Raw genomic sequence first — 21,831 nt, forward strand, 5'->3', positions numbered from 1 at the left:
AAGACTCAACACTTTTATTATGACTAGTCATTTTGCAGCATCAATATTCATGGAGCTTTATGTTCTTGCTCTCAAAAGGTTTACAATTTAAAATCTGATATAAAAAAATAAAGGAAGCAAACATGGAATAATGGATAAGAAATATATGCTTTGATTACTGATTGTTACTTTCCCTGTTATGCTTTCATCTGTTACGGAATCAGGAAAGTAAAATAAATGATTTAGTTACAAAACCATTTCCGTAACAGTTTCAATTCTTATACAGCACTGTTATTACAGAATTTGGCACTGATTTTTTATAGCTAAGTAGCTGAAATTGGGAGGATCTACAGGAACATTCCCAGCCTGATGTTCTTCATGATGTGAGCATTTCAGAACAGTGTGAAACAAAATACGGATAAATCCTGACACAGTGCTTCATTTTGAGACAGGATAATTGCACAACAGTGAAATATGTTTAAGTAGCATTTGATGAGATAAATTTTCCTGTAATAATCTTTGAAAGAATCAAGTCAATCAGTTTTGTGGTAATGGAAAAAAGAGTGCTTGGGTTCAATAAAAGAAAAAAAGCAAAGTGCAGTCTTAGTGATAGAAAATATTCATAAAAACACACTCCCTAAAAAGATGTAAAAGCATGTATTTCACCATGACTCGGTAATAAAAATATCCACAGTTAATACTTTAAGCTATAGTAGCTTAATTTAGCATAGTTAAATTTTGTTTCACCTTTCCTGGACTCTGTAAGTACTCACATTTCTGAGAAACATTTACTAATCTCTTAGAACATTACAGGTTACATCCAATCGTATTTTTCAGTTCACAAAATATTATTTAATCCATTATTGGATTAAAACCCATTCCATTTTTTATTCTTCCAATTCATTCATATATATATATAGTGTATATTTTCTTTTCTCCTAGAAGCACGAAGCTGTAAACACCTAGCCTGAAGATGACGAATGGGATTTCGTCGAAACGTCGCCAAGACACTTCCAATTTTACGTGGGAGAAAACCCGAATAACCAAAGACCTACATATATATATATATATACTATATATATACACACTATATATATATATTTAACACCACAGACAATACTTCTATCATTCAAAATGACCTTGATCATCTAACCGCTTGGTCAAAAAATTGGCAGTTCCAAATTTCAACCAGCAAATGCTCAGTCTTACATATAGGAAAAAAGAACCCAAACACTAAGTACATACTAGATGGACATTACCTTACAGACGACCCCCATCCCGTTAAAGACCTTGGAGTTTTCATGTCAAATGATCTAAGTGCCAAAGCCCACCGCAACTACATAGCAAAAAAAGCTCTAAGAGTTGTAAACCTAATCTTGTGTAGCTTCTTTTCCAAAAACACCACACTACTAACCAGAGCATATAAAACATTTGCTAGACCAATTCTAGAATACAGCTCGCCTGTTTGGAACCCTCACCACATCTCTGACATCAATACAATTGAACGTGTCCAGAAATATTTTACAAGAAGAGTTCTCCATTCCTCTGAAAACAATAAAATACCTTATCCCACCAGACTTGAAATCCTAGGCTTAGAAAACTTGGAACTCCGTCACCTTCGACAAGACCTAAGTTTAACTCACAGAATCATCTATTGTAATGTCCTTCCTGTTAAAGACTACTTCAGCTTTAATTGCAATAATACTAGAGCAACTAATAGATTTAAACTTAATGTCAACCGCTTTAATCTAGATTGCAGAAAATATGACTTCTGTAACAGAATCATCAGTGCTTGGAATACTTTACCTGACTCTGTAGTCTCTTCTCATAATGCTAAAAACTTTAACCAAAAACTTTCTACTATTGACCTCACCCCATTCCTAAGAGGCATAAGGGGCGTGCATAAGCGCACAAAGGTGCCTACCGTTCCTGTCCTATTGTTTTTTCTTTTCTTCTTCCTATATATATATATATATATGCTTATATGTCCTTATATTTACTCATATATTTGTTTATATACTATATAACCTTTTTGTATGATACCTACATATATTGTTGTGACAATATATATATATATATATATATATATATATATATATATATATATATATATATATATATATATATATATATATATATATATATATAGAGAGAGAGAGAGAGAGAGAGAGAGAGTATATATATATATATTTATAATTTCCACTTATATATATATATATATGTAATTTCCACTTTCATTCTGCTACTTGTTTCTGTCTTTCCTTGCACCAAAAATGAACCTCTATTGTTTGAGATATTTTGACATAGTATGCATAGCCTAGACTATTTAGTATCATAGTCAAATATTTTTTATTACTCAAATACAATATAATCTAATTTTCAGAAGATGCTAACAATGACAAATGAACTATGACAATAAGTTTGTCAATTGTCAAGCCAGAAAAGCAAGCAGCCAGCAGGTAATAGACCAGCCATTGGAAGCCCCAACCCATGTTTATTATAAGATGGGTGTATATAAATATCTTAAATAAATAAATATCTATTTTCAGTTAAGAGCTTATTTAAAAAACACTTGAAATCTTTTAAGATACTTTATGCAAGGTATCCCCAAGCATCCTGGTCTGTGGACCACCTCTGTGCAGCAGCATGCCAGAAATCAGGCCATGCAAACAATCAAAGCCCCATCCAGGATGTAGGCAGCATGTGAAACCACACCTATTCTGGTCCACGGAAAAACTCTCTCCATGGAATCAGTCTCTGGCACCCAAAAGGGGCTCCTGCTTTTATGCATTAGTTCAGTAAAACTCTTGAAAGCCTTTACAGATTTGATTCTTCCTACAACCACTGAGCCTGAGCTGACATATGAATATCAGCTAAATATATATTTGAGTCACTCTTTCCCCATGACACGACTGCTTTAATTGTGGTTATTTATTTTTCATTGTTTCTTTTAATCCTCTCTAAATCACCTAGGATTAGTTCGTGAGTGGGAAGCTTTACAAACTGATCTAATAAATAATCAAAGATTTAAATGGGCTGTTTGCTAAAAATCTGGGGGCTTTGAAATATAGATTTCAAAGACACATTGGGATGAAATCTTTGGATGTATCTGGTTGAAACTCTGCAGAGTTAATGACCTATAATTATTCTATCATGCCTGCTGTTTTCATTCCATTGTGCCAAGGCAGCACACAAAAAGGCATTTTGATGCTTTCCTATTATAACCTATGTCAGACTTTTATACGGAATCAAATTTCAAATTATTCTGAATTAAGTTCAAGTTGAGTTGTAACCCTTGATACTATTTATCTTTAGAAAAAGGCAGCTTCACTATGCATTGCTTCACTAGGCCCAAGTCCAAATAGGAAAAAATAGCATAACGCCTGTTACAAAAACATAAAAACATTCAGCAAGTTTTCAGGTTTTAGAAATGATCAAACTAATGAAATACAGGTGCAAAATATGAGAAGGAGACAGAAAGAAATTCCTCATAGATATTTATTTGGCCTGTACCGTATTATACTATTAAGAGATAAGTTAAGGAGCCTTTAGTTTGTATTTTAACTGTAGCCAACTTAAACTTCAAAAACCTGTCATATTTCATGAAAATATTTTTAAACCATTAGAATTTTAATGTCATATGAAGAATGTACCTTCTTTCTGTATAATGCTACTTTATTTTTTTGAAACTTGTGCAAATTATGCAGGTAAACAATATGACAAAGGTATAAATGAGGTTAGGCGTAAAGAAGATAAAACCAGATATCATAAAATTTTATTTATTTATTCATTCATTCATTCATTCATTCATTCATTCATTCATTCATTCATTCATTCATTCAGTTATTTATTTATTTATTTATTTTAATTTATATACCGCCCTTCTCCCGAGGGAACTCAGGGCGGTTTACAGCTAAATAAAACAGGGTTACAAAAATTAAAAAACATTTTAAAAATCTAAATTCAAATTAGGCCGAAAGGGATAAAACAATGATAAAACCATAAAAACCCCACATTTAAAATACGATAGGCCAGCCCTGCACGATAGAACAAGAAGGTCTTCAGCTCGCGTCGAAAGGTCCGGAGATCGGGGAGTTGACGTAACCCAGGAGGCAGCTCATCCTAGAGGGCAGGAGCCCCCACGGAGAAGGACCTCCCCCGGGGCATCGCCAATCAACATTGTTTGATTGACGGTACCCTGAGGAAGCCCTCCCTATGGGAGCGCACAGGTCGTTGGGAGGCTATTGGTGGCAGCAGGCGGTCCCATAAATAACCTGGTCCTATGCCATGGAGCACTTTAAAGATGGTAACCAATACCTTGAATTGCACCCGGAAGGCCACCGGAAGCCAGTGCAGCTTGCGCAGGAGAGGTGTTACATGGGAGCTTCGAGTCACTCCCTCTATTACCCGCGCAGCCGCATTCTGGACCCGTTGGAGCCTCCGGGTGCTCTTCAAGGGGAGCCCCATGTAGAGAGCATTACAATAGTCCAGGCGCGAAGTGACGAGGGCGTGAGTGACCGTGCATAGGGAATCCCGGTCTAGGAAGAGACGCAACTGGCGAATCAGGCAAACCTGATGAAAAGCTCCCCTGGTGACGGCCGTTATATGATCTTCTAAAGACAACCGTACATCCAGGAGGACGCCTAAGTTGCGAACCCTCTCCATAGGGGCCAATGGGCCAAAGAATCCCTCTTTGTGAGGTGGGGTCATAGATGTCAGATGGGCTTGTTTGTCACGTACCTGGCTCCTTGCGGCGTGACAGCAGCCCTGCCCGAGCTCCTGGAGGTGCTTGCTGGAGTGGCAGTGGAGACCCCCAGACTTATAGTCATGGGGAACTTTAACTTGCCATCGACCGGCATGTCATCGACAGTTGCTCGGGAGTTCATGGCTTCCATGACGGCCTTGGACCTGACTCAAGTAGTTGATGGTCCCACTCACAGTGGGGGAGGCACACTGGATTTGATTTTCATTTCTGGTCAGTGGTTGAAGGATCTGGACTTGGGGGATTTAGTCACTGAACCTTTGTCATGGTCAGATCACTTTCTCCTTCGCCTGGACTTTCTGACCGCCACTCAACACCGCAGGGAGACGGAACCAATACGTTGGTTCCGTCCCAGGCGCCTGATGGACCTGGAGAGGTTCCAGACGGAGCTTGGGCCGTTTCCTGAGGATCTGGCTCACGCACGGCCGAGGAACTTGTTGCGGCCTGGGAACGGGCTGCGGAGGGGGCCTTAGACCGTGTCGTGCCTTTGTGGCCTCTGACCCGGCGTAGGTCTCAACCAGCTCCCTGGTTCTCCGGGGGGCTGAGGAAGATGAAACGCTGGAGAAGACGCCTAGAGAGTTCCTGGAGGTCCAGTCGTTCGGAGGCTGATCGGACCTATACTAGGACCTACCTAGTGGCACTGAGGGAAGCGAGACGTTGCTACGTTTCCTCCCTCATTGCGTCGGCAGATAACCGCCCGGCCGCCCTGTTTCGGGTGACCCGCTCTCTCCTTCAACAGGGGGAGCGGGATGACCCGTTGCCGGGACGTGCCGAGGAGTTTAGTGGTTATCTATACGATAAAATCGTTCAGCTTCGGGATGGTCTGGACCAAAATTGGGTAGATCCAGGTGGGATGTCAGAGAGCTGTCTTGTTGAGACTGTTTGGGATGAGTTTGATCCTGTGGCTCCCGAGGACATGGACAGGTTGCTGGGTAGGTTGAACGCCACCACATGTTTACTGGACCCGTGTCCCTCCTGGTTGGTGCTGGCCACACAGGAGGTGACACGAGGCTGGCTCCAGGGGATTATGAATGCTTCTTTGTTGGAGGGGGTCTTTCCGGCCGCCTTGAAAGAGGCGGTGGTGAGGCCTCTCCTCAAGAAGCCTTCCCTGGACCCAGCTGTTTTAGGTAATTATCGTCCGGTCTCCAACCTTCGCTTCGCGGCGAAGGTTGTAGAGAGTGTGGTGGCACGTCAACTACCCCAGTACCTGGAGGAAACCGTCTATCTAGACTCGTTCCAGTCCGGCTTTCGGCCCAGATACAGCACTGAGACGGCTTTGGTCGCGTTGGTGGATGATCTCTGGAGGGCCAGGGATAGGGGTTATTCCTCTGCCTTGGTCCTATTAGACCTCTCAGCGGCTTTTGATACCATCGACCATGGTATCCTGCTGCACCGGTTGGAGGGATTGGGGGTGGGAGGCACCGTTTATCAGTGGTTCTCCTCCTATCTCTCCGATCGGTCACAGACGGTGTTGATGGGGGGGCGGAGATCGGCTCCGACACACCTCACTTGTGGGGTGCCTTGATTCTCTCGCCCCTCTTGTTCAACATCTATATGAAGCCGCTGGGTGAGATCATCAGTGGTTTCGGTGTGAGGTACCAGCTGTACGCTGACGATACTCAGCTGTACTTTTCCACACCGGACCACCCCAACGAAGCTATCAAAGTGCTGTCCCGGTGCCTGGAAGCCGTACGGGTCTGGATGGGGAGAAACAGGCTCAAGCTCAATCCCTCCAAGACGGAGTGGCTGTGGATGCCGGCATCCCGGTACAGTCAGCTGCAGCCGCGGCTGACTGTTGGGGGCGAGTCATTGGCCCCAATGGAGAGGGTGCACAACTTGGGCGTTCTCCTGGATGGACGGCTGTCTTTTGAAGACCATTTGACGGCTGTCTCCAGGAGAGCTTTTTACCAGGTTCGCCTGGTCCACCAGTTGCACCCCTTTCTAGACCGGGATGCCCTATGCACGGTCACTCACACTCTCGTGACATCTCGTCTGGATTACTGCAATGCTCTCTACATGGGGCTCCCCTTGAGGAGCACCCGGAGACTCCAGGTAGTTCAGAATGCGGCTGCGCGGGTGATAGAGGGAGCCCCTCGTGGCTCCCACGTAACACCTCTCCTGCGCAGACTGCACTGGCTGCCTGTGGCCTTCCGGGTGCGCTTCAAGGTTTTGGTAATTATCTTCAAAGCGCTCCATGGCATCGGGCCGGGCTACTTACGGGACCGTCTGCTGCTACCGATTGCCTCTCACCGACCCGTGCGCTCTCACAGAGAGGGACTCGTCAGGGTGCCGTCGGCCAGGCAGTGCCGACTGGCGACATCCAGGGGAAGGGCCTTTTCTGTGGGGGCTCCTACCCTCTGGAACGAGCTTCCCCCAGGACTTCGCCAACTTCCTGACCTTCGAACCTTCCGCCGCGAGCTTAAGACACATATATTTATTTGCGCAGGACTGGACTAGGATTTTTTAAATTTTAAATTTGGTTTTAAATGGGGTTTTATTATTTATATTTCTATTTTAAATATTCGGCCTATTGAATAAGTTTTTTAAATCAATGTTTTATTCTGTATATATTTATGTTTTTATCTGGCTGTAAACCGCCCTGAGTCCCTAGGGAGATAGGGCGGTATAAAAGTATGAACAAATAAATAAATAAATAAATAAATAAATAAATAAATAAATAAATAAATAAATAAATAAATAAATAAATAAATAAATAAATAAATGACTCGCCCCCAACAGTCAGCGATGGGATCAGCTGGCTGTACCAGGATGCCGGCACCCACAGCCACTCAGTCTTGGAAGGGTTGAGTCGAAGCCTGTTCTTCCCCATCCAGACCCGCATGGCATCCAGACACCGGGACATCACTTCAGCGGCATCGTTGGGGTGGGTCGGGGTGGAAATGTACAGCTGAGTATCATCAGCGTACAGATGACATTGCACCCTGAAACCACGGATGATCTCACCCAGCGGCTTCATATAGATGTTGAACAGAAGCGGCAAGAGAACCGACCCCTGTGGCACCCTGCACATGAGACACCTCGTGGCCGATCTCTGCCCTCCTGCCAACACCGTCTGCGACCAGTCAGAAAGATAGGAGGAGAACCACCAGTAAACAGTGCCCCTCACTCCTAAACCCTCCAGCCGTCGCAGCAAGATACCATGGTCAATGGTATCGAAAGCCACTGAGAGATCTAATAGGACCAGGGCAGAGGAACAACCCCTGTCCCGAGCCCTCCAGAGATCATCTACCAACGTGACCAATGCCGTCTCCGTGCTGTACCCAGGCCGGAATCCGGACTGGGATTGGTCAAGATAGACAGTTTCATCCAGGTACGGGGGGACCTGATGTGCCACCACACTCTCAACAACCTTCGCCACAAAACGAAGGTTGGAGACAGGATGATAATTCGCTAAAACAGCTGGATCCAGGGAGGGCTTCTTGAGGAGGGGCCTCACCACCGTCTCTTTCAAGGCGGTAGGGAAGACACCTTCCGTCAAAGAAGCGTTGACAATTCCCTGAAGCCAGCCTCGTGTAACCTCCTGTGTGGCCAGTACCAACCAGGAGGGACACGGGTCCAATAAACATGTGGTCGCATTCAGCCTCCTCAGTATTCTGTCCATGTCCTCGGGAGCCATAGTATTGAACTCTTCCCAGAAGACATTCTCAAGATCTACCTCCATCACCCCGCCCGAATCTACCCAATCTGAGTCCAGCCATCCCGGATCTGAGCGACTTTATCGTGCAGATATTGTCCGAAATCCTCACCACGCCCTTGCAATATTATATCATAGTCTAAGTTGTTACCTTACAATTTGACCAGAAAGTAATGAAACTTCAAAGGAAGTGATAAATCATAACCTCAGTTTTAAAAAAGGGGCCAAACAGAAAAGTCACTGCATTACAAGCCATTTGTCAGGAAGGGCTGTAGACATGGCTGTCACAACTAGGATCTTAACCAATGAGCTGGATGGCACTAGGGAGGCAGTCTTTTAGATATTCACCTCTTGAGCCATTTATGGGTTTATAGACAAGAGAAAAGAACTAGAATGGAGCTTGATGGCACACAAGCAAGCAAGATGTGTGCTACGTAAACAACTCTTTTAATCTGTAGCTACCGTATTTCTATGATAAAACACATGTTTAAAATCCTTTTAGAATAAAGAACATGGTACAAATAGCAACAACAAAACTAATATTGTAAAAGTAAATTGTATTCAAGTTAGTATAATTGCGTACTTTGTATGTACCATCTTCTGTTGATAAAATTTTACTTCACTCTAAATCAAACTGTATGTAGAAGTCATCTGTGGAGATTCTCAGTCATCCAGGTCATGGTTGTCCCAAAGGTGCTTTTTTCAAGAGACAACTGGACTTTCTGATTTTTCTGGTTTTTCTTTGAAGACGTTTTGCTTCTTATCCAAGAAGCTTCTTCAGCTCTGACTGGATGGTGGGGAATGGAAGAATTTATACTCTTTGCAGACAGCTGGTCATTTGTATGTAGAAAAATAACTATCAAGAAGAAACAAATCTGATTCCAAAATATAGGAGGATGAGGTTTTAGTTTATGATACTTAATTGTTTACTTCAAGGATATGTTCCTGAAGAAAATTACCTTATAAACAAATTTCACTTTGGAATCAATAACATAACAAATCATCAAGAACTCTTCTGTAGCATGAACAGAAAAGGCTTTTTATAACATTATATATTTTAATCAGCTCATCAGTGTAATAATGTACAGGCTATCACATTGCAGCAATTCTCTGAAAGTAGTTACTTTCTTAAAAGTAATTATGATTTCTGCATTTTATTTCTCTTTTACAAACATTTATAACTCAACTATTTATGAACTTATACGTGTGCACTTTTTTCATCTTTGTCAGAATGATTATTTGATAAAATGGACTCTACTCCATATTTTTACTATTATAATTTTGTTTGCTTTTAGGTGAAACAAAACAGTATTTTGGATAAAGCTGGTTCTTTTTATCAGGATTAGAGTTCAACAAATCTATTTCTGATCTATTTCAGTTATACTTTATCTAATTTCCAGATCAATCTGACTGAAACCCATATTTTTACTTTGTTATTCCAAGTATAGATGTTTTGAATACAATTACTTTCATATTTTTAACACAATGTTCTGCAATATGCAAATTCTTAATTGAGCAGCTCACACTTCAGGGAAGTATACACTTTGAAGGATAATTATGTTTTACTTTATATATTAGTTTGGAAAGTATGCTTAAGAATTAGGTCAGTATGTTTAAAAGCTGACCAAATGAAACCCACTTCATTCATAATTTGGGTAGAATAGCTGCATAATAAGAGAATATCAATTTGCACTAGATAATCCATGTTCCATTGGGCCATCACTTCAGAGATATTTCTTTATTGAAACAGAAGCAGAATGATCACATGTGTGCAAAAAAGCAGTGGAAACAGGAACTTTTCCGACTTTCTGCTGGCTTCACCATTGAATTTCTTTCTGGGAAGCTGGCAGGGACGTTGAAAAACTCACTCACTCATTCACTCACTCACTGTGAAGATGTGTAGTCAATAAAATTTAGTTCTTGGCCCTGCAAGGGTACCAATTTGCCATTTGCACCCAGAATTTATGGGTTGTTTGATGTATATTTGCTTATGTACCTGCACAGAAACTAAAGTATCAAAAAATCCAACTGGAACGACAAAGTGATTAAACCACATGCTACAGTTAATCACTTTTGGTCTGATAAGAAAATATTTCAGCCATGTTGTACTTTTAGGTTCTGCACAGGTACCAGCTGTTACCTTGGTGCTATTTTCTTTTCAAATATTCTGCACAAGGAGGAGGCAACCATTTTTTTTAATGACAGCCTTGATTCTAATCTACTTACTCCTTTCAATAAAAAAAATTATGGCTGTAAAATGAGCCATTTCTCACCAACATGCTACTGTACTCTATTATTCCTTTAAACATTTTTCACTTGTTTGAAAACACTTTCCCTCATTTCTGTAGCTGCATGTTTCCATATGTTTCAGACTAACCGGTCAGAAAGCTTTTTATTTCTACTAAGTCTAACAAACTGGAAGAATATACATCAACACATTTTGCTTTAGTTTTTCAAAATCCCTGGGGATTGCATGGGCATACATGCTACAGATGAATTTTATTCTGAAAAATTCATTGTTAGTTGATTTATTACCTTGTGACAATTCTCTCCTGATCTGAAACATGCCTATTAAATGGTCTACCATTTCCTACCAGCCAGAATTATAGGTAGTTTTTTTACTAAGATTTACTCCAATAAGCACAATGTTTATTTGAAAATGGAAGTGCATATCTCTAGTCTCTAGCAGCCACATATGGAAAAAACACACACAAGAATTCAAGATGTATTCAAATAACACTGGATTAGAGTTTAATGGTTTGTGCAAATATAGCCTATGCCAGATGGTATTTCTTTAGAACAATTTAACATAGAGCAAAAAATTCTGTATATTTCTTCTCAGAATGCCCAATGAATTTAATTGGGTCCTTTCCACAAAAATATAAGAATGTAATGCAATGTAATTAAAAAAAACCCTGTTCTTATCCTAAGAATCTAAGAAAAGTAAAAATAAATCTGTTTTTTTAAATAATAAAGTGTTTTTTAAAATAATCAGTAAATGGTGCATTTCAAGTTGTACCATAATAAAGAAGTTTTAAATGGAAATAATTCCAAAGATAAACAAAAGAGCCATTTATATTTGAATTGGTTAAAAATAGATGAGTGACAATAAGCACTCCTTATGGTAGCAGGTTTAGGAAATCTTGTCATCTGAATCTTTTGGACTGCTTGGGGATGAGCTGTGTTTCATGATATGTAATTAAAGTTTCAAATCTTATTATGAGAGCAAAACTGAGAAATGAATAGCAGGCAAAATAAGCCACATTTAAAGCCATGTTCAAAATTCTTTTCTGCTCTTTTGTTTTGGTAGATAACTAGGTTAAAGGCATTTAAATACTATTTCAAGAAACTTTGAATTTATTGCAAGGTTTAAAAAAAGGAAGAGACACATAGAGAGAAGACAATTTCTAGTAATAAAGAAATAATCAGATTTGGGCTTTGAGTACTCAGAGTGATAAATTTCTGTACATTAACTTCAAGGAGGTGACCCCTTTGATACTCCTGGAAGTTTTAATGGACTATATAGGAAATAAAAGAAATAAGAGAAAAGAGTTAAAGAAATTATTGAATTGATTTTAAATGAATATCCCAAATCCCTCTACTCTAAACTTATGGAACATTTAAGAAACCAGCAGGAGACAAGAATTTGGAAGACAATCTGAGAAATATAAAATGGATATAGTGTTAAATTGAGATTGTAAATTAAAAGATAAAAGATAACTTAAAAGATAAAAGAAAAATGATGGAAAAATTGTTTCTCCAGATTTAAAATATTCACAACTTAATTCCATAATATAGTTAAGGAAAAATTTTGGAAAATTGACCTCCACGTACTAAAGCATCTGAGAACAAAGGAACTTTGTCACAAAAATGGCTACTTATTATTTACAATTTGTAACTGTTTCAAAAAGAAACATCTAGAGGCAGAGGAAGATAGCAAGAGTCAAATAGTTTTCTAATGACTATTCCCATGAGGATTGGTGTTGCTGGGATTTCACAACAGTTTTGGAAGAGAACTATAGATGGCTTGTTTTTGGATTATAGAATTAAGCGGTGAATTTGTTATTTAAGCGAATCCAGAGGCAGAGGATGATGCAAGAATGGAATAGCGGACTATTCCCATGGAGAAAGCTCTGTTGATGTGGTCACACAACATTTCTTTTATGAAAGGACTTAATGGCTGCTCTGTTAAGAATTTAATTAGAAAATGTTAATATTTAAGTTAAAATATAAATGACAACTGTAATAAAAATAATTGAAGTTTTGGGGAATGGAGGGAAAGATAGCAGAATAAATTGGGATAAGAGGGAAATGAGTGTTATTACGCTGAGGAAAAAATCATTTTTTTTCCTTTCTTTTCTTGCTTTTATAAATAAGCAAGGTAATAAAACGATTTGATAAAAACTTCTAAGGAAACAATTTAACATACTGGAGGAATAACTGATGAAAATGATTAGTGATTACCCTTTTAAATGTTAAATTTTTTGTTTGGTATTAAAAACTGATTAGACAGAAAATTTTTAAATATATGTTATTGATTTAGAGGCAAAGGAAGATGATGGGGGAGTGGTCTTTGTGAGTTCAGGACTACTCCTATATAAGAAAGAAATTGTCTATGTGATCGCTGGGTAATTTTAAGAAAGAGTTTTTGGATGGTCTGACCTCTGATTAGTAATAAAGACATAAAGCTTTGATTGGTGAAATTTAAAAACTTAATAGAAGACTTATTAATGATGTTTTAGGGAATTAAGCTTAGGGACTAGACTTCTTTTAAATACCTTTCAGAATTTGAATTTGATTGTTTTTATTATTAGATCTGTGCAAATAATTAAATTTAAGAAGAAGAAGAGAATACATTGTATTAGATTATAAACTGGGTGAAATTTAATATGTTTTAAGATGTACTGACCAATAATTTGTATACAATGATTTTTTTTATGTTCATAAAAAATAAAAAAATATTTTGGGAAAAAAGAAGGAGGTGACCCTAATTGTATATTTAAAGCAACTTTTTTTTAAAAAAAATATTAATTTAAAAAACTGAAGTTTGGCAATCTTATCCAAATTAAAGAAGGATTTGTTGTCTGTCTGCCTGTGCATCTATGTATTGGACATAAATATATAAGCAAGGAAGGAAAATGAACAAAAGGAAAAGATAAAAGAGTAGAATACAAATGAATGCAAGAGATTTACAAAGTCATACAGATTATAATTTTCTAGTATATCATTAATTGATTGTGAAAAATTGAACATTATATGGTTACAAAAAGTTGAAAATCTCTATTGAGTGACCATAATATAAACCATGAAGAAAGAATATGAACTACAATTCATTCTATCCACACTATTGAAAGTGTGTTCTAATTTAGAAACCTTACGAAAATAAAATATAGATTTTGGGCGGAGAGAAATCTGAATTTTGGATGGTACAAATCAATGTATTGAACTGTAGCCTAGGAATGGTTTCCAATTTGAATTAAATTCTATACTAGATTTACTTTTAAAATACTATATAACCCATCATGGCATACTCCCATAATTTAAACATTCTTCCACAGAAGGGATAAAAGTCCTAAGAAAAGTCCTATAATATCTTGCAGCTATTAGCATAGACAAAGCTAATTTCAGTACACTTAGAGGGGTTTTGTGAAATTTAATAAAAATGTTAGTAGTTGAAATGGGAATTTATTATGAGTTGTTTTATTTTATATGAATAATTTTTCTAAACTATTGAGTTTTTACTACTGTCACCAGTTATGAAAGAACAATTCAATCTGATCATTATATTTCCAGTAACTATTAAAATATTAACTATTAACTATTCATTTTAGTCATCAGAAGTGGATTAATATTCAATGACAAAACTTCTCATGCCAATTTTCTCTAAGGATAATATTTGGCATGAATTTAATATTTTTCTTCCATTGAAATTCCTATTGTTGCAAACCTATTATTGCTTCTAAATTCTGTATACAGGTTTTTAAATATTATGCTATTTATTGGAAAAACACATGTCCATCATCCATAAAAATAAAAATAATTAAAAAATAATACATAAATTAAAAAGAAAACAAACACCTCAAATGGCAGACTCAATGGACCACAAGGTTTTTTTCTGTCACCAGTTTTCTATGTTTCTTATTTGAAACTAGTTAAGTGGATTAAGTAATTGAAAAGTAAGAGTTTAAAAATAGTTGATTTTTAACTTACTAATAGTCAAATCCTAATAATTAAATCTCTTTGAATTTGTGTGTGCTTTGTTCATCATAAAAATTTAATACCATCCTGTAAAGAAACATTAGAAGCTGAATTTGTCAGACTTCTCCAAACTAATACCCTCTTTATTGAATTATAATTTGCTAGACCCCCTCAGCCAACATTGGTTATCCTGGTTTAAAATAATGAATGCTGTAGACCAGGGGTAGTCAACCTTTTTATACCTACCAGCCACTTTTGTATCTCTGTTAGTAGTAAAATTTTCTAACCGTCCACTGGTTCCACCATGTATCGTTGTCTGCACATGCCTCTTGCACATCGTGGATTGGGTTTTGGAGGGAGCGCCGGCTACCAGCTCTGTTACAGCTGGGTGGTGTAGGGGGAGATGTGAGAGCTATTCTGGGACAAGGCTCTTTTGTTTGTGGTCACACTATAGCGCCTTTTAGTTTCACTTATGTAACATGAACTAAACTTATGTGTGGGCAATACAAATAGTATAGTTTCAGAAATTTAACTTGTCACGGGGAATTTTATGAAAAACCTAATGAAAATGTTTTTAAATAATGCTATATTTTTTTTAAAAAAGTCAATTAAATTAAAAAAAAGGAAAGTACTTCAGTATTGGACAAAACCCCTACCCCCCACCATGAAAGCTGGAACGCCCACTAGTGGTCAGTAGAGACCAGGTTGACTATCACTGCTGTAGTCCAACAGAATCTCATGGATAGCTGGCTGCAGATAGCTATTTTATAGGATCCAAGTAAAAATGTAGACTTCATTGGAGGACTAGGACTGGATCCATATAGAATAACTGAATCATTACACAAGTCCTAAATGTGGATATGCCAACTGTAGAATATACTATTTGTGATAAAGTGTTCTTAGATTTCCAATTCCTGTACAAATTTTTGTTGGCTCTTATGTAACTTGACTGATTTTACCAATGTTCTAAGAGAGACACAAAGACTGGCATAGATATTATTGAATATTATAGCACATGGAAGGTACTAATTCAAACCTTATTTTCTTAATAATCAACATAGTGTAACCTTTATTGTAAGGGTTAGATGGAGAAATAACTAATGAAAGGTTGCAACACAAGGCACTGCAACCCAGGCTACATTTCAGTGAGAAGACACTAAGAAAAAGGGATCTGGTGGAGCAGGTTAAGACAAATCTGAGAGAGGGTCAGATTCTACCCTTGGAGATGCCTCACCTTATCAAGAATACAGGGCTAGGAATAACTTTTAGGACTGAGGTTGGCTAATATTAGCAAGATACGAGTAAATTCCAAAATAAATGAACCGGTTTCAAAATCCACCTTCTTTAACTCAAGTCTTCTTGTTTTTTTTTTTATTCCTATGACAACAAGCATCTCCCCTCTTGTATCTTACCTGTGCTCAACCCAGTTACATTACATTAGAAACTTTCCTGGCCCTCAAAGGAGGCTATGTGACACATATATAATGATTTACAACAAATTTTAAATAAAAAAGGAGATCCCTATCTTTTTATTTGCACAATAAAGAAGACAGACAAGGAGCAGAGATGCAGTAACATCAAGGACTTACATTTATTGAAGTTTTTTCTTGAAGTATTCAAGTATTTTTCTTGAAGTATTCAACTTTATTCAAGAAAAAAGTGAAACTGTATTGTTTTTTAGAGCAGTAGTTCTGGGTGTAATAGGCAAGAACACAAAACAGGTACATTCAACTATGGTCTATCTAACATTGCTTATTAACAAACCATAAGTGGTTCGAGTCACACAATTAAATTAAAATTTTAAATTTTAAAAGCTTTAAACACACTAAGTCAAAGGCGAACAAACTAAATTACAGCTTACTATATGAATATGAAAATAAAGTTGCTTAAAACAATAAAATCTTTGGGCAACAGAGAGTGATGAATCTCTGAAGCAAAATTGTCCCCACAGATCTAGGTAACAGGAAATAAGGATAGAGCTGTGGTAAATAACAAAAGATTGGGACTCTCAGTCGAGATGCAGTTGGAATAACTTGCTGGTCACCTAATTGTGTGTCATGTGGATTGTACCCCATCAGAATGCAGCTTTATCTATGTTCTACTCTTTTTGCTCTTTTTGATTTGTTTTATTCCTAGGGAAAGTGTGCTTAAGGAATAGGGAGCAGTCTCAACCAGTAGAACACACCTGATTACCTCGGGAAGCTGATAGCCACAAAATTTTCTTTCATATTTTGCCCCTAAAGAGATTTAGCATCAAGGGAACAATTTAAGGAAGGTTATATCATGAGCTGTATATTGAATGAATCAAAGCAAATGATTTTAAAAGGGTTGGGGAAGGCGGGGAGCACACAGAACGATAAGGGAGATCAAAGAAGAAAAGGTTATCCTAATTAAATTTTTGTTTCCAAAAACTCTTGGGAAGAATCAGAGTGGTGTGGAAGTTTAAAAGGATAACTAAACTAAGAAGCCTCAGGCACTGAGAAATGCATCGTAGCTGACATCAATAAGAGGACCGTGGGCACTGTGAAGTGTTTCCACAGGAATAGCAGCATCTGCTACAGAGTGAAAGGATGATAGAACAACAGTTTGATATTGCTCCTTTAAAGCAACAACATTTCACTCCCTACAGAGTTTAATTTCAATACCAAATGTACTACATGTTGCAGAACAATATGTTTATTGCCATTTATTTTTCCTCAAGGACCAATTTATTCATCTTTTACTGGCATTAGAACGAGACTTTATGTTTTATGAGGAAACCTTTCCATTCTTTGAGGCAATGATAACAGCTTGATTTGTTGTAGCATTTTCAACACTGAATCTAAACAGATTTTACATCATAGGCAGAATGATTTCCAGGATGATGATAATACATTGACATGAAATTTGCAGGTCATTTTAAAGGATTTGACAATCTATTGTTTTGGTCCAGGAGACTAGCTATAGCAGAGATGGCAAACTTTTTTGCCATTGAATACCAAAAGCAGGGGGAGTGCGGGGTGGGTGGGTGCGCGCACGTGTCCACACTCATCATTCTATGTGTGGACATGTGCACCCCCACATATGTGAACACCCCCCCCTGCACTCTCCCCCACTTTTGGCACGGTAGACCTAGTAGCCCCATTTTTTCGCTCTCACCAGGCTTCAATCCTTTCTAGGAGCCGGGGTATATGTATGAAAACGGCCTTCCCACCTCCCCGGAGGCCATCCGGAAGCCAAAAATGCCTGTTTGCCAACTTCCTGTGGGACAGAAAGTTAGCAAACGGGCCGTTTTCGGTCTCCAGAGGGCCTCCGGGGGGGGGAGGCCATTTTCATCCTCCCCAGCCTCCTAGAAAGGCTCTGGAGCTTGAGTAGAGTGAAAAATGGGCCTACCTATGGGACCAGAAGTTGGCAAAGGGACTTTTTGGCTTCCGGGGTGGGGGGGAGCACGTTTTGGTCCTCCCAAGGCTCCTAAAAGGCTCTGGAGCAAGAGAGCAAAAAACGGGCTTCCCCACCCCTAGCAGGCCCTCCAGAGGTAGTAAACAGCCTGTTTCCCTATTGCAGGTGGGCCCAGAAGGCCTGAAAATCAGCTGGCTGGTGCGCATGCATACCCACCAATATGGCTACACGTGCTACCTGAGTTATAGTGCATGGTTAACAGATATATGCCAATTGCCGGGATGAGCAGATGGAAAAATGTAAAGAAACCAAATATAGCCATTTCCTCAGAGAGGATTACAAAAAATGATTTTGGGCTCAAGGTTTGTTGTTGTTGTTGTTGTTGTTAGTCGCAAAGTCGTATCCTACCCATCGCAACCCTATGGACTCCAGGTTTTCTGTCCTCTACCATCCCCCGGACTCCTACTGCTTCAGTGACTCCATCCAGCCATCTCATTCTCTGTCATTCCCTTCTTCTTTTGCCCTCGATTGTTCCCAGCATTAGGCTCTTTTCCAGTGGGCTCAAGGTTAGTATAGTCTAACTTTCAAAATTGTAACTTTCAAAAAGTAAAAACGGACTTCCAGTGGCTCCGCTTCGTTAATGGAGGTCTATTTTAGACTGCTAGTTCTGTGATTCTGTAGAGCCGCTCAGACACCGTTAATCTGCTGTCTAGCGGCTTGAAAATCTCTCCCTCGGGCAAAGAGGGAGAGGTGAGCATTCGGGCTGAAGTAGAGCCCCCAGGAAAGCCCCAGGAAGATTTCTGGTGGCTTGATGGGAACGCTCCTTCTATAGACTGAAAAAAACTCCGGAATCCGGAACACTTCTGCCAAATGGCGGAACAAAACGCAGTGCCTATCTCTGCGACTGAAATGGATTAGTGAAGGACTGCTAATGCGGACAGAGCTGAAACAGGAGCGTTGGCATTTGATTGTAAGAAGATTTTAACTCCCTGACAGAGAATGTACTCGTAGTCAAGATTGGAGATGATGAAAGTAAATGGCGTTTTGTGTATTGAAAGTAAATGGCGCTTTGTGTATTGGAAGTGAAAGTTAAGGAAATGCTTATTACAATTGCTGGTGTGGAATCTTTAAGAAGAATATAACAAGATATTTTTTTTTTAATGGAATTTTTTGTCTCTTTTAAAAAAAATTATTGCAGTGTTTAAGAAGAAAAGTTTACTGAATTTTTCTTTTTTCCCTTTTTTTTTGGTATTACCTAGTTTAAAAATGGCTTTTAAGCAAAGAGAATTAACCACTTCTAAAATACTGGAAATTTCTTCAGTTCAGATATGGAAATTAAAAGTAGATATCAAGGAAGGTTTCAGGAATTTTTTACAGGAGCTTATGGAGGCTCATCTTTCAGAAATAGATCAAAAATTTAATGAAATGGAGAAAGAAATACTGGATTTTAAAGATATGGTGGAAGAGCAGAGGAGGGAGATGAAAAAATTAAAGGAATCAATTACCCCATTATTGCTATCTTGTATTCAGACGGAAGAAAGACTGGAAGAACTTAACCAAATTAATTTAGATTTGCAAAGGAAAATAGATGAAGTTCAAATTAATTTGAATTTAGAAAATAAAATAGATGATAATCAGGTTAAGGTAGATAGGGCAGATGAAGAAAGGGTTATATTACAATATAAATTAATGGAATATGCTATAAGGGTGAGGGGATTAAAAGAATGTAGGCAGGAAAATTTGAAAGAGATTTTTACGCAGGCCTTTGCTCAGACAGATGGAGTGGAACCATAAGATTTTGAAGTTAATATTGAAAAAATTTATCGTGTTAATTCTTGGTTGGCAAGGCAGAAACGTTTCCAAGAGATGTGGTTATTTATTTTACAACTAAGAAGATTAGGTATGGAATTTTGCAAGCATTTTATAAAAATAAATTCCAAATATTAGGACAAGATATAATAATGATGAAGGAAATTCCTCCTAAAATGTTAAGAAAGAGAAAAGAATTTGCTTTTTTAGTGGATGAGCTTAAGAAACATCAGATATATTTTAGATGGGAGGTTCCAGCTGGCTTAACAGTGAATTATAAAGGAAGAAAGTATTTTCTCAATACAGTTTTCAAAGCACGAGATTTTTACATTAATGTATTAAAGATTGGGAATCCTTTATTGATAGATGCTAAGTTGATTGGTGAATAGATGGTGGAAAATGTGTAAGATAGAAGATAAGGGGAGGGAGAATGTTTAATTCTATTATATATGATTATGGTTAATTTTTGTAAATGATTTATTTTGGATATAAATGTGTAATTTTAGGGGTACTATTTGATATATTTGAGGTATATAGGAATAGGAAGATGGAATATTGTTTAATTTTGGAGGATAGAGAGTAAAATTTAGGAATTTGGATTAAATATTTATTTGAGAGATGGATGTAATGTTGTTATTTGGTTAAATAGAATTTAATTGTTATAACTGATATATTTTGGATAAGTTATAGGTGTAATTTTAATAATGTTATTTGATATAAGCAAGGTAAAGTGAAGATTTTAATTATTACAATTGACATATTGTGGAGATAATATAGGATTAACAATAATATTAGTAATAATATTTGATGTATGTAAATGATACCAAAGATATGAAAAGATGGATTATTGTTTACCTTTGGAGATTTGGACAGTAAAATTTAAGAAATTAAGTTGGAAATATGAACTATTCTTGAGAAACTGCTTAAGGAAGAAAGACATTACAGAAGAATCCCTAGTGAATATTGGAAGATGGAACGTTGTTTTGGTATTGATTGATGAAGGTTGGATATTAAAAACTATGTACTTTATTGAAGAACAAACACCAACTCAATTGGAAGTCTCTGAGAACTCTAGGAGTGGAATGGTCTGATATATAATGGATTGGAAGAAATGTATTTTTTTTGTTTCTGGAAGGGGAGTTAAGGTTTTAAGGAGTGACTATGGATTATGATTTGTGTTATATTTTAATTTTTGACTGTTAGTTTTATACCCTGTATTCGGTTCTGGGAAATCCCGGGAGGAGGGGGGAGGGAGTGGGAGTGGGAGGGGGGATGAGGGTAGAAAATGGATTGATGGTTAATGTACAGGGATGATTGAAGATGTATAATTAATGTAAGGTTGGAGCTGCCTGGCTACCATTTCAGAATGATGGGAAGGAAGGAAGGAGAAGAGAGAAGGAGGTAGGAAAGAGAAGAGGAGGAAGAGGAAAGGAAGGAAGAGGGATAGAAGAGGGAGAAGAAAGGAGTAGGGAGGAAGGAGGAGAGGATGTAGATAAGAGAAGGGGAGGATGGTCGTGGAAAGTAGAAGAAGGTAGAGAAGGGAAGAGAGTTAAAGGAAGGGGGTGGTGACGGGGCAGGTCTGATTAATTGTATATGATTGTACACTAAATATGTTATTGGATATGAATGTTAAAATAAAACTTTTTTAATAATAATAAAAAAAGTAAAAACAAATCCAAGAAAGATCCAGGAAATTAAAGGCCAACTAATTTAAAATCTATTCTAGGAAAATTGGTTAACACAATTCAGTAAGAGAAAAAGTAACTACACTATAGTAAATTAGATTTAAATTTAAAAAGTTAATGAGGGGCAATTGCATACATTGAAACCTAAATATTAGCTTTATTGGGGGCAGCAACCTTGATTTTAACCCTAACCATGAAGAGAGGAAGACATGACTTAGCTGTGAGCAATCAAAAGACAACTTTGCTGGGCATTGTGAGAAACAAAAGTTTGGTTGGTATTGCGATAATCCTGTTGAGCTATGCTTGTTTTTTTAAGGAACCAGGAAGAAAATTTGTTTATTTTCACATTTCTGAATTGCCCATTT

General features: G+C 37.9%; 1 protein-coding gene and 1 long non-coding RNA gene across 2 annotated transcripts in view; one reads left to right on the forward strand and one right to left on the reverse strand.

Annotated features, from left to right (window-relative positions):
- Positions 1 to 1,913, forward strand: part of LOC131200438 (uncharacterized) — a 28,687-nt gene extending 26,774 nt beyond the window's left edge. Inside the window, exon 3 of the long non-coding RNA XR_009155619.1 lies at positions 922 to 1,913. This is a non-coding gene — a long non-coding RNA (uncharacterized LOC131200438). The remainder of the gene's footprint in view (positions 1 to 921) is intronic.
- GPC1 (glypican 1) overlaps positions 1 to 21,831 on the reverse strand; it is a 216,636-nt gene that overhangs the window by 59,640 nt on the left and 135,165 nt on the right. The window lies entirely within an intron of this gene.

The sequence above is a fragment of the Ahaetulla prasina genome, chromosome 6 (genome assembly GCF_028640845.1).
Source record: "Ahaetulla prasina isolate Xishuangbanna chromosome 6, ASM2864084v1, whole genome shotgun sequence".
In the NCBI taxonomy this organism is placed as follows: domain Eukaryota; kingdom Metazoa; phylum Chordata; class Lepidosauria; order Squamata; family Colubridae; genus Ahaetulla; species Ahaetulla prasina.